Source organism: Triticum dicoccoides, chromosome 6A, assembly GCF_002162155.2.
Source record: "Triticum dicoccoides isolate Atlit2015 ecotype Zavitan chromosome 6A, WEW_v2.0, whole genome shotgun sequence".
In the NCBI taxonomy this organism is placed as follows: domain Eukaryota; kingdom Viridiplantae; phylum Streptophyta; class Magnoliopsida; order Poales; family Poaceae; genus Triticum; species Triticum dicoccoides.
The window spans coordinates 276,066,071-276,077,134 of record NC_041390.1 but is presented as its reverse complement, the minus strand read 5'-3'; positions in this window follow the sequence as shown (position 1 = coordinate 276,077,134).

The window sequence follows — 11,064 nt, the reverse complement described above, 5'->3', positions numbered from 1 at the left end:
AAAAGCACGGTCGATGAACTATGATCAAGAAGTGATCCTAAAACAACCTACGTCAAGCATAACTCCAACAACCGTGTTCACTTCCCGGACTCCACCGGAAAGAGACCATCATGGTTACACACGCGGTTGATGTATTTTAATTAAGGTCAACTTCAGGTTTTCTACTACCGGACATTAACAAATTCCCATCTGCCCATAACCGCGGGCACAACTTTCGAAAGTTCAAATCCCTGCAGGAGTGTCCCAACCTAGCCCATGACAAGCTCTCACGGTCAACGAAGGATATTCCTTTTAGCGGGAAGACCCGATTAGACTCGGAATCCCGGTTACAAGACATTTCGACAAGGTAAAACTAAACCAGCAACACCGCCCGAATGTGCCGACAAATCCCGATAGGAGCTGCACATATCTCTTTCTCAGGGCACACTCAGATTGTCTTAGGTACGGGTAGGCCAGCCCAGAGTTGCCCCTGGTGGCCACCGGCAGCTGACAGGTTGGACCAACACTTAGAGGAGCACTGGCCCAGGGGGGGGGTTAAAATAATGATGACCCTTGAGTCTGCAAAACCCAAGGGAAAAAAGGCTAGGTGGCAAGTGGTAAAACCAATGCTGGGCATTGCTGGAGGAGTTTTACTCAAGGCAAACTGTCAAGGGGTTCCCATTATAACCCAACCACGTAAGGAACGCAAAATCCGGGAACATAACAGCGATATGACGGAAACTAGGGCGGCAAGAGTGGAACAAAACACCAGGCATAAGGCTGAGCCTTCCACCCTTTACCAAGTATATAGATGCATTAATTAAATAAGAGATATTGTGATATCCCAACAAGTAAACATGTTCCAACAAGGAACCACATCTCCATGTTCCAACAAGGAACAAACTTCAATCTTCACCTGCAACTAACAACGCTATAAGAGGGGCTGAGCGAAGCGGTAACATAGCCAATCAACGGTTTGCTAGGACAAGGTGGGTTAGAGGCTTGGTTCAACAATATGGGAGGCATGATAAGCAAGTGGTAGGTATCACAGCGTAGGCATAGCAAAAGAGCGAGCAACTAGCAAGAAAAGATAGAAGTGATTTCGAGGGTATGATCATCTTGCCTGAAATCCCGCAAGGAAGAAGAACGAGTCCATGAAGAAGACAAACGGACGTAGTCGAATGGATCCTCACACACACGACGTTATCGGAACCAACCCGAAGAAGCAACACCGGAAAGAAGCACACAACATAGTAAACAACCGCGACATGAACATGGCATGATGCATAATCAAATATGATGCATGTCCGGTTTAATGAAGCATGGCAAGGCAAAATGCACAAACAATCCTACAAATTAAGTGGAGCTCAACATGCAACTCCGTTGCATATTGACGAAACACCATGTTCAAGTTATTTAGTTCACTCGCGGTTAGGTACTCAACAATATTAAATGTTGTTAAACATGACAAGAGGGTGAAGCAAAATAAAACTACCTATCTAGTCAAGTTTAAATGAGGCCGGAAGCAACGAACAACAATTCCGGTAAATCCCCATATGCATATATTAGGTTTGGTACTGTTCTGCCCTAAACCATATTTTATAGTTGTTAAACATGCAAAGTGATGCCACCATGTTAAACTAGGCATTTTTCTACCCCATTTACATATATAATTTATTTAATTCGGAGCTATGGTTAAATAGTTATGAATTAAATCATTTTAGCAAGTTATTTAAGCAAATTTAAACAAACAGCATTTTAAACATTTTAAACATAGATGAAAGTTGGATATTATCAAACTAGATGAAAAACTAAGCATTTTTCATATATAATGTTTTTGCAAAAGATGCACGGTTGGTGAGTTATGATATGCATGGAGCTTAGAGGTTTTTCTGCAAATCTATAATTCCTGGGAAAAGAACAAATTAGCTGATAGGGAAAAAAATAAAGCGGGCCGAATTTGCTGGACTGGGCCAACAGTGCACAGGGGAGGCTGGGCGCGTCCTCACCAGAGGGCCCATAGGCCGGCTCGGAGGTGGGTTAGGCAGCGCGCGAGGGAGCTGGGCCTGCTGGCGGCTCGAGGCCCAAGAGTTGCGCTCGGCTCGCTCGATGCGGGGCGAGGCTCTGGGTCGTCCTCCTCGCGCAAGGGAGAAGCAGAGGAGGCGAGCAGGGCGGTGGTGGCTGGGAGCAGAGCTCCGGCGAGCGGGGCGAAGGGGCATCGAGGTCCTGGGCGTCCGGATCTGGCCGAGTACGGGCTTGGACGGCATCCATGGCCGGGCGGCGCTGTACTTGGGTCTCCGACAGAAGGGACTTGAAGAGCAGGGGCGGCGAGCTTGAGCAGATCCGTCGGGAGGTGCTTCTTGGAGGTCCCCGGATAGAGCAGGTCAACGGTGCTGGCGACATGGGCACGGGGCAGCGACGAGATGAAGGACGACGGGGAAGAGGTGGCGGTGCCATGGAGGCTCTGTTCCCTGCGAGAGAGTGGAAGCAAGAAGATGAGAGGGAGAAAGAGAGAAAGGGAAGGGAAGGGAGAAGAGACACGGGCGCAGGGTGAGGGGGGCGGCCTGATGCAACGGGCGGTGGCTCCGGCAAGGTCGAGGTGGATTTTGGATTTGGGGAGGATCCCGAGGTGGGAGATGCTGGCGGCGGTGGGATGGGACAAGGGTCCTAATTTTTAGGGTTTGTCCAAATAGACTAGGAGTGGAGTATATATATACCTCACATACTAGGTTAGGGGCTACCTCGTCCCTACGATTGCAGATAAAATAGCTAGGGAGTCCAAAAAGGAAAGCGGTGACGTTTTGTAGACGTTTGGGGATGATCCGGACACAATGGCAGCGACAACCCGAGTTGGGTCCGGGACAGCTTTCGGGCGCGCGCGAGGAGGGTCGCGGGCTGACGAGAGAGGTTAGGTAGGGTCTGGCGGTGAGTAGTGGGCTGTGTAGACGGTCTCCAGCTGAGAGAAGAGAAGAGAGAGACCCGACGACTGTTTCCGGAGACTGAAAACGTCCGACGAAAAGACCGGCTATAATGTCGCTATAGTTTAACGGTTGGGCTATCAAACAAACTCCGAATGCGATGAAACTTGACAGACGGTCTATCTACACTATAATAAGACCACACGCCAACTTTCAACCCATTCTGAGAATATTTTTCGGCCACTTATACAATACTATTTCGGACATGCCGCGGGCGCGTGCAAGTGTGGCTGGGCTCAGAATGGACAACAGAAGGAACTGGAGGAACCCGGACGGATGCAGGTTTTGAAAACGTGATGATGCAATGCACATGATGACATGACAAGATGTGACACGCAAGCAAATGACAAAGCAATAACAGCGAATAACTGAAGGACACCTGGCACATCGGTCTCGGGGCGTTACATTGCATAACCAGAAAGTTTCGGGATTTTATAAGTGGGAATTCAAATAGCTCCTAGTATATCTTTCCAACAGACACATGATACGATATGGGATCTATCATATGTTTGTCTCCGGTTTATTCTGCAAGCCAATCCTTTGTTTTGTTTTGAGTTGTGGTATTCGAGTTGCTTCAATGTCAAGTGTTGAATCTATACCTTTCCTAAGCGACGTTCTCTTATTTCTATGTGAATACTAATTCTTCTTGATCATCGAGATTGCCATGTCAATTCTTTTCCTACCGACGTGCTTCTCTTCAAGTGGATCCGATCATTTTCAACATCCGCAAGATCAATTCTAAGTTTTTTCTCAAAGGTGTTTGTTCCATTCCAGCTGCTCCAAGTTGCCTTTGTTTTCTCACCCTCCCACCCTTTTTTTCTTCAAGGACTCATATTTCTTAATCAAGTATCCTTTAATTGATGGGAAGTCTCCTCATTCTTTTCTGTCAATGTTCTTACCCAATGGTTCTCATGAAGATGCTCTTCAAGTTCATCATTCTTCGTTCTATTTCTTCTCCGGTGGTTTAAATTTAAGCTTTGTCGATCATATTTTTTTCCTCGTTTCAAATGTTTTCTCATGCCGGTGCACCTCTTAATCATCCACTTCTCGTCATTCAATTGTTCCAGAGTGCTGAAGATATCTCAGGATATTCGTCTTTTCATTCAAGATCCGTTCAACCTATTTCAAGGTTGTTATCTCACTCAAGCCATTTAATTCAACCGGTGTAATCTCTCTTCAAATCATTTCAATGGTGTTTCTCTTAAGTGGGCCCTAACCCACAGGTCTTTTCTCAGGATCTTACCTGACTCTTCTAATTTTTTCTGGAGTTATTCTCAAATTCATTTCAAAGTTTGACGTAAGAATGATTTGTCATCAGTCAAATGTATTTCTCTAAGATCTTTCAAATTCTTTCATCGTCGCTTCAACCTTTCTAATTTTCATCCCGGAGTACCTCAACAATTCATGGTGGTGTTTCTCATCGTCATTCTCAACATTTGAAGACCGAAGAAGAGTTTTTCCTCCAAATCTTACCTGTTCTCTTGAAGATTCATGGTTCTAGCTTGATGCCATCCTCTCATAATTGTTTTCGATTGTGAGAATTCTTTTCACCCATCCGGAGCAATTCAGGAGTCTTTTCAGTTTGATTCTCAAGAGCCCGTCTTCTCAGAATTATTCATTCCAGCTTTCAACTCTCGTTCCCCAAATCCTACCGATGCATCATCCAAATATTCTCTAATCAAGCATCTTCGTTCATTTGCTAATTCTTCCCGATGTTTCGCTATCTTTTCCTTCATCATTTTTAATTCTTACGGTGGTTCTTCCAAGATTCTTCTTCCTTCATTTATCATATCAATTTATTCATTGTTTCAATCCTACCAGTGGTTCGTTGAAGATCTTCCCAAGTTGGCGCTATATCTATCTTAATGCTTTCTACGAGAATAAGTAGTATGCCAAATCCGTTGCTTGTCATCAATTTAATTGATGAAGGATAAGCATAACATAATTCTTATTCTTGTTTCATCCAAGCGATTAATTCCTTATTCCAGAGGCTCATCAAATTCTCGGTTTCAATTGTTTCATCTTTTCTTTTCCCAGTGTTCCAAGCTCTAACAATTATATCGTCGCGAAGATCCATCTAAATCATTACAAGGCTTCACCTTGTGTTTTCAACTTCTCTTTCTTTTTATCATCATTTTGTTACCAGAGTTCTTCATGGAGGCTCTACATCATGCTTCGTCAAGGATTCCTTTCATTCTTCAATTGTCCTCAAGATTTCTCTCGGAGTTAAGATCCGCTAAGCCATACTCTCAAATGAACATGGTGTCAACACATGTCTTGTTTTGAGGAGTCCAAGCATTCTTCATCTTGCATTCCGAAGTACAATTCGTTCTACCTTATCATTTGAGGTGGTGTTATGTCACTCTTGACAATTTCCCTTCGTGTGTCATGATTCAACAGTTGTCAAGAATGAGATAGTTAAACACATCAATTTCTTCGAGCATGAGCTTTTCTCAATCCATCAATCTCTTCATTGGAGTTATATTGGGTTATATTTCACCTAAAGCTTTCTCTAAGGATTGTTGCTATTTATGGTGCTTATAAATGACCCAAGTTCTTCATTTATCCTCCCTGTGAAATAAGCTTCTCGTCTCCTTGTTCATATCAATCCAATCTATTGTTTCCGTTAGTGGCAGAATTTCACCTCATAGTTTTGAGAAGTTTTCCATAAGCCCGCTACAAGCTTACTCTTTTCGTTGTTGGTTTTCCAACAACTCCGTTCGACCCTTCTCCTAAAGATGCTTTTTCAAGCTCATTTGAGGTAGAAGATGTTGTTTTCTTCTCCGTTCCTTTAATTCCATTCTTTCATTTCTTATGGAGGCTTTGTGATGCTATTCTATTCAACCCATTATCTCATTTTTGTCAAAGATCATGTTCTTTCCTTTGCTTATCCATTCAACCGGAGTGTCGTCCCCTATTTTCAAGTTCTTCCCATTTTGTCAAGTTTTGCCTCCCTTCTCAACCGGAGTGCCGTCTGAAATCTTTCTTACCCCTTGTGCCATTCTTTCAATAGATCCGGAGGCAGTGTGTTGTTGATTTTATCAAGTATCCTCTCATCTTGTCAAGTTCATATTCTATGCCTTCCTTTTCCAACCGGAGTGTTGTCGCAATTGATCTTTATCATTCCTTGCACATCTTGTTTCAATCGGAGTGCATGCATCTACCTCTTGTCCATTGTAACACTTTTCTTATGTCTTTCAACCTACAAGGTTCTCGTAATGATCCTTGTTACTCTTTTCTAACGGAGTGTTTTCAATTTTGTTCATCTTCGTTGTATTCTTTCTTTCAATATGTTCAACCTATCAAGGTTCTTTGGTTTCACTCGTTTGTCAAAGATGCAACTTAGTTTTACCTCTTCTCTTCCACTTCAGTTTCTCTCCGGTGCCATCCTAAATCTCGGGACGAGATCCTCTTGTAGTGGTGGAGTGTTGTTATGCCCCGAGACTGATGATCCAAATGCCTTCCTTTTTTTGCTATTGCCATGATTGTCATAATAAATTGTTGCATCATCATGCTTGTGCTATCTTTTATTCTCACCTTGTGCATTCCATCTTCATGTATGTTGCCATGTGCATTTGCATCCATCATGTTCATGATTGCTTGCTTGCTTGTGATGTTTTATTATTATTATTATTATTATTATTTTGCATCATGCATTCTTCTCCATATGATTGTTGTGTTCGTTTTCTTTTACTTGTTCATGTGCATTACAACTCCTTCTTCTTGTCCTTGATCCTTTTTTTTACTTTTTGCTCAACTTCAACTTGGATTCACCCAAGTTTCTATCCCATCCAAACTTCTCTTTTCTTCTTTATTCCATTTATTTTTCTTGTGGCATTTCCCCTGTTCGGAAAAATGTTCAACCTATCCCTATGAATCCTAAATGATGCCTACACCCTCTCTGCTAAATTTCAGATCCTTTGGAACTGTTTTGGCTGGATTTAAAAATGGCTCAAGTTTGAATTTAATTCAAACTTGAATTATTTTTATATCCTTAAAAATGCCCAAACCAGTTTATTCAAACTGTGCATGTTTCCAGGACTCCAAATATATTTTTATCTCTGTCAAATTCCCTGTCTACCCCTTTCTTTCTTTTCCTCCAAGTTTCTGTGTGAAGAAAATGGAGAAGAAAAAGAAATAGAGGCGGAGAGAGAGAGAGCCCAGCCAGGCCTCTGGCCACCTGGGCCTCCCAACCACCAGCGCCGACCCCTTTTGCCCCTCCTTGGCCCACACCCCTCTAACCCTAGCCTCTCTCAGACCCCTGGCATCTCCATCGTCTCCCTCCAGGCCGCCGCTCACGCACGCATCGAGCCAGGAGAGCCTCGCGCTCGATCTTTCTCTCGCTCGAACCCCCTCCTCCTCTCAATCCCTCATCCCGTCGCCAGATCCCTCCAACCTCCTGTCGTGGCCTCCTCTCGCCCACTGAAGCCTTCTGCACGCCTCAGCCTCCTTCGCCGGGTGCCATGGCCGCCGCCGCTATGCTCCCAGCGGTCCGGCGCCCCTGCTTCTCCTCGTCACCGGCAAGCCCCCGCCACCGTGTCTGGTCACTGCCGGCGGCAACAACCAGCCTCACCGGAGCCCCAGCAGACGTGAAGCCTCTGCCCGTCCTTTGCTCCGCCTTGCTGCTCCCTTTATCGTTGGTCGTCCTCCAGCAAGCCCCGTCTACACGCCCCTGCCTCCTCGACCTTCCCGGAGCACCGGTCGACGCCGATGACCCCTGGTTTCCTTCTGCCTCACCTGTGCTCTCCATGGAGCGTAGCACCATGGCGTCCGATCTGCTCCAGCCGCCGCCGGCTTCTTCACTGCTGTTGTTGTTTTGCTTCTGCTGCTGCTTCTCCGGCTGTCCCCGTCGTCCGCGCGCGACCGCGCCCGTTGGCTCCTGCGATGTCTGCTGCTGCCGCTATTTTCCTCGGTTAAACGAACAAACACCTCCATCGGAGACCGTCCAGGATTCGCCAAGTACCACGCCGTCGGTGTCCCTCCAAGTTTGATGTTGGAGCGTGCACGACTACACAGATTCATCAAGTACCCCTACGCGTGAAGACGCCAAGACCGTTTCGGGATTCACCAAGTACCGCTACCGATGACTCAAACATCTAAGAAAACGTGTACCACTACCGTTGCCGAGATCGCGAGAACCTCTACCGACGACCTCGGAACATGTACGATGACAGTTGTCGAAGACCCGTACCTCTACCGCTTCCCGAACATGAACGACTACCTCCACTACAAACGCCCCGAGAACGTCTACTTCCTATACCTTGCACCGAACCCGAACTGTCTCGTTTGCACGCTTCGAAGGTATAACCCCGAGACGACATTCGTGAACGAATGCTTGCAATGTTTGAGATGCTCGTGTTTGCACCATGTCCAAATTGTCACTCGTTTCCTTGTCGCCAACTCATGGGACACCAGGAATCTGGGATCACCCAACCATCTCTAGCATGTTCCGTACATCCGCACCCTTGCTTCTTTTGCACCGACATCTCAATCGAGTTACCGGAACCGGAACATTGCCGTGGCACCGTTTTCGTTATTGTCGCCGTGGCACCCTTTCTTTCCACCACGGTGACAAATCCTTCAAAATATGCTCATGTCAACTTTTAACAAAAAATGCATAAAACTTTCATATGGCATCCGCATCATGATGATAACATTTAAAATGTTTAAAAATTGGTGGTTGCATTAAATTGCTAAATGCATATGGGGATTTACCGGAATTGTTGCTTGTTATTTCCGGCCTCATTTAAACTTGCCTAACTGTGTATTTTACTTATGCTTCAGCTCTTGCATGCTTAACAACATTTAAAATTGTTGGGTACATAAACAAGAGAGAACTAAATAATTGATGTGGTGTTTCGTCAATGTGCAACTCGTTGCATATTGAGCTCCACTTAATTTGTTGTTTTGCTTGTTCACTTTGCCATGCCATGCCTCTATAAATCGGACATGCATCATACTTGGTTGTGCATCATGCCATGTTTATGTGATGGTTGTTTACCATGTTGTTTGCTTCTTTCCGGTATTGCTTCTTCGGGTTAGTTCTGATAACGTCGCGTTTGTGAGGATTCATTCGACTACGTCCGTTTGCCTTCTTATTGGACTCGTTCTTCTTCCTTGCGGGATTTCAGGCAAGATGACCATACCCTTGAAATCGCTTCTATCTTTGCTTGCTAGTTGTTCGTTCTATTGCTATGTCGTGCTACCTACCACTTGTTTATCAAGCCTCCCAAATTTCCATGTCAAGCCTCTAACCCACCTTTCCTAGCAAACCGTTGTTTGGCTATGTTACCGCTTTTGCTCAGCCCCTCTTATAGCGTTGCTAGTTGCAGGTGAAGCTGAAGTTTGTTCCATGTTTGGAACATGGATATGTCGGGATATTACAATATCTCTTATTTATTTAATGCATCTATATACTTGGTAAAGGGTGGAAGGCTCGGCCTTATGCCTGGTGTTTTGATCCACTCTTGCCGCCCTAGTTTTCGTCATACCGGTGTTATGTTCCTTAATTTTGCGTTCCTTACGTGGTTGGGTGTTATGGGACCCCCTTGAGAGTTCGCTTTGAATAAAACTCCTCCAGTAAGGCCCAACCTTGGCTTTAACATTTGCCACCTAAGCCTTTTTCCCTTGGGTTCTGCAGACCCAAGGGTCATCTTTATTTTGAACCCCCGGGCTAGTGCTCCTCCAAGTGTTGGTCCAAACTGGGCGATGTCCGGCGCCCCCTGGGCAACCAGGGTCTATGCCAACCCGACGTCTGGCCCATCTGGTGTGCCCTGAAAACGAGATACGTGCGACTCCTATCGGGATTTGTCGGCACATCGGGCAGCTTTGCTGGTCTTGTTTTACCATTGTCGAAATGTCTTGTAACTGGGATTCCGAGACTGATCGGGTCTTCCCGGGAGAAGGAATATCCTTCCTTGACCGTGAGAGCTTGTGATGGGCTAAGTTGGGACACCCCTGCAGGGTATAGACTTTCGAGACCCGTGCCCGCGGTTATGTGGCAGATGGGAATTTGTTAATGTCCGGTTGTAGAGAACTTGACACTTGACTTAATTAAAATGCATCACCCGTGTGTGTAGCCGTGATGGTCTCTTTTCAGCAGAGTCCGAGAAGTGAACACGGTCTTGTGTTATGCTTGAACGTTAGTAGCGTCAGGATCACTTCTTGATCACTTCTAGTTTCTCGACCATTGCGTTGCTTCTCTTCTCGCTCTTATTTGCGTATGTTAGCCATCATATATGCTTAGTGCTTGCTGCAGCTCCACCTCACTACCTTCTCCTACCCATAAGCTTAAATAGTCTTGATCTCGCGGGTGTGAGATTGCTGAGTCCTCGTGACTCATAGATACTTCCAAACAGTTGCAGGTGCCGATGATACCAGTGCAGGTGATGCAACCGAGCTCAACTGGGAGCTCGATGAAGATCTTGGTCGTTGTTATGTGTCTTTTTCGTTTGATCAGTAGTGGAGCCCAGTTGGGACGATCGAGGATCTAACATTTGGGGTTGTCTTCCTTTATTTTGGTTCCGTAGTCGGACCTTGATTGTATTCTGGATGATGTATGTTTTGTATTTGTATGAAGTGGCGATTGTAAGCCAACTCTTTATCCCTTTCTTATTCAGTATATGTGATCGTGTGAAGATTACCCCTCTTGCGACAAACCTACCATGCGGCTATGCCTCTAAGTCGTGGTCCGACACATGGGAGATATAGCCGCGTCGTGGGTGTTACAGAAACCACCTCAAAGTTATTATTTCTGATCGATTTATTCAAGAGTCCGTAGTAAAATAGCACGAAGCTATTCTTTCCGTTTGATCTATCCTAGAGTTCGTACTAGAATAACACCTTAAGACACATACCAACCAAAACCCTAATGTCACCTAGATACTCCAATGTCACCTTAAGTATCCGTGTGTATGATTATATGATATGCATCACACAATCTCAGATTCATTTATTCAACCAACACAGAGAACTTCAAAGAGTGCCCCAAAGTTTCTACCGGAGAGTCAAGACGAAAACGTGTGCCAACCACTATGCATAAGTTCACAAGGTCACGAAACCCGCAAGTTAGTCACCAAAACATATATCAAGTAGATCACGTGAATAT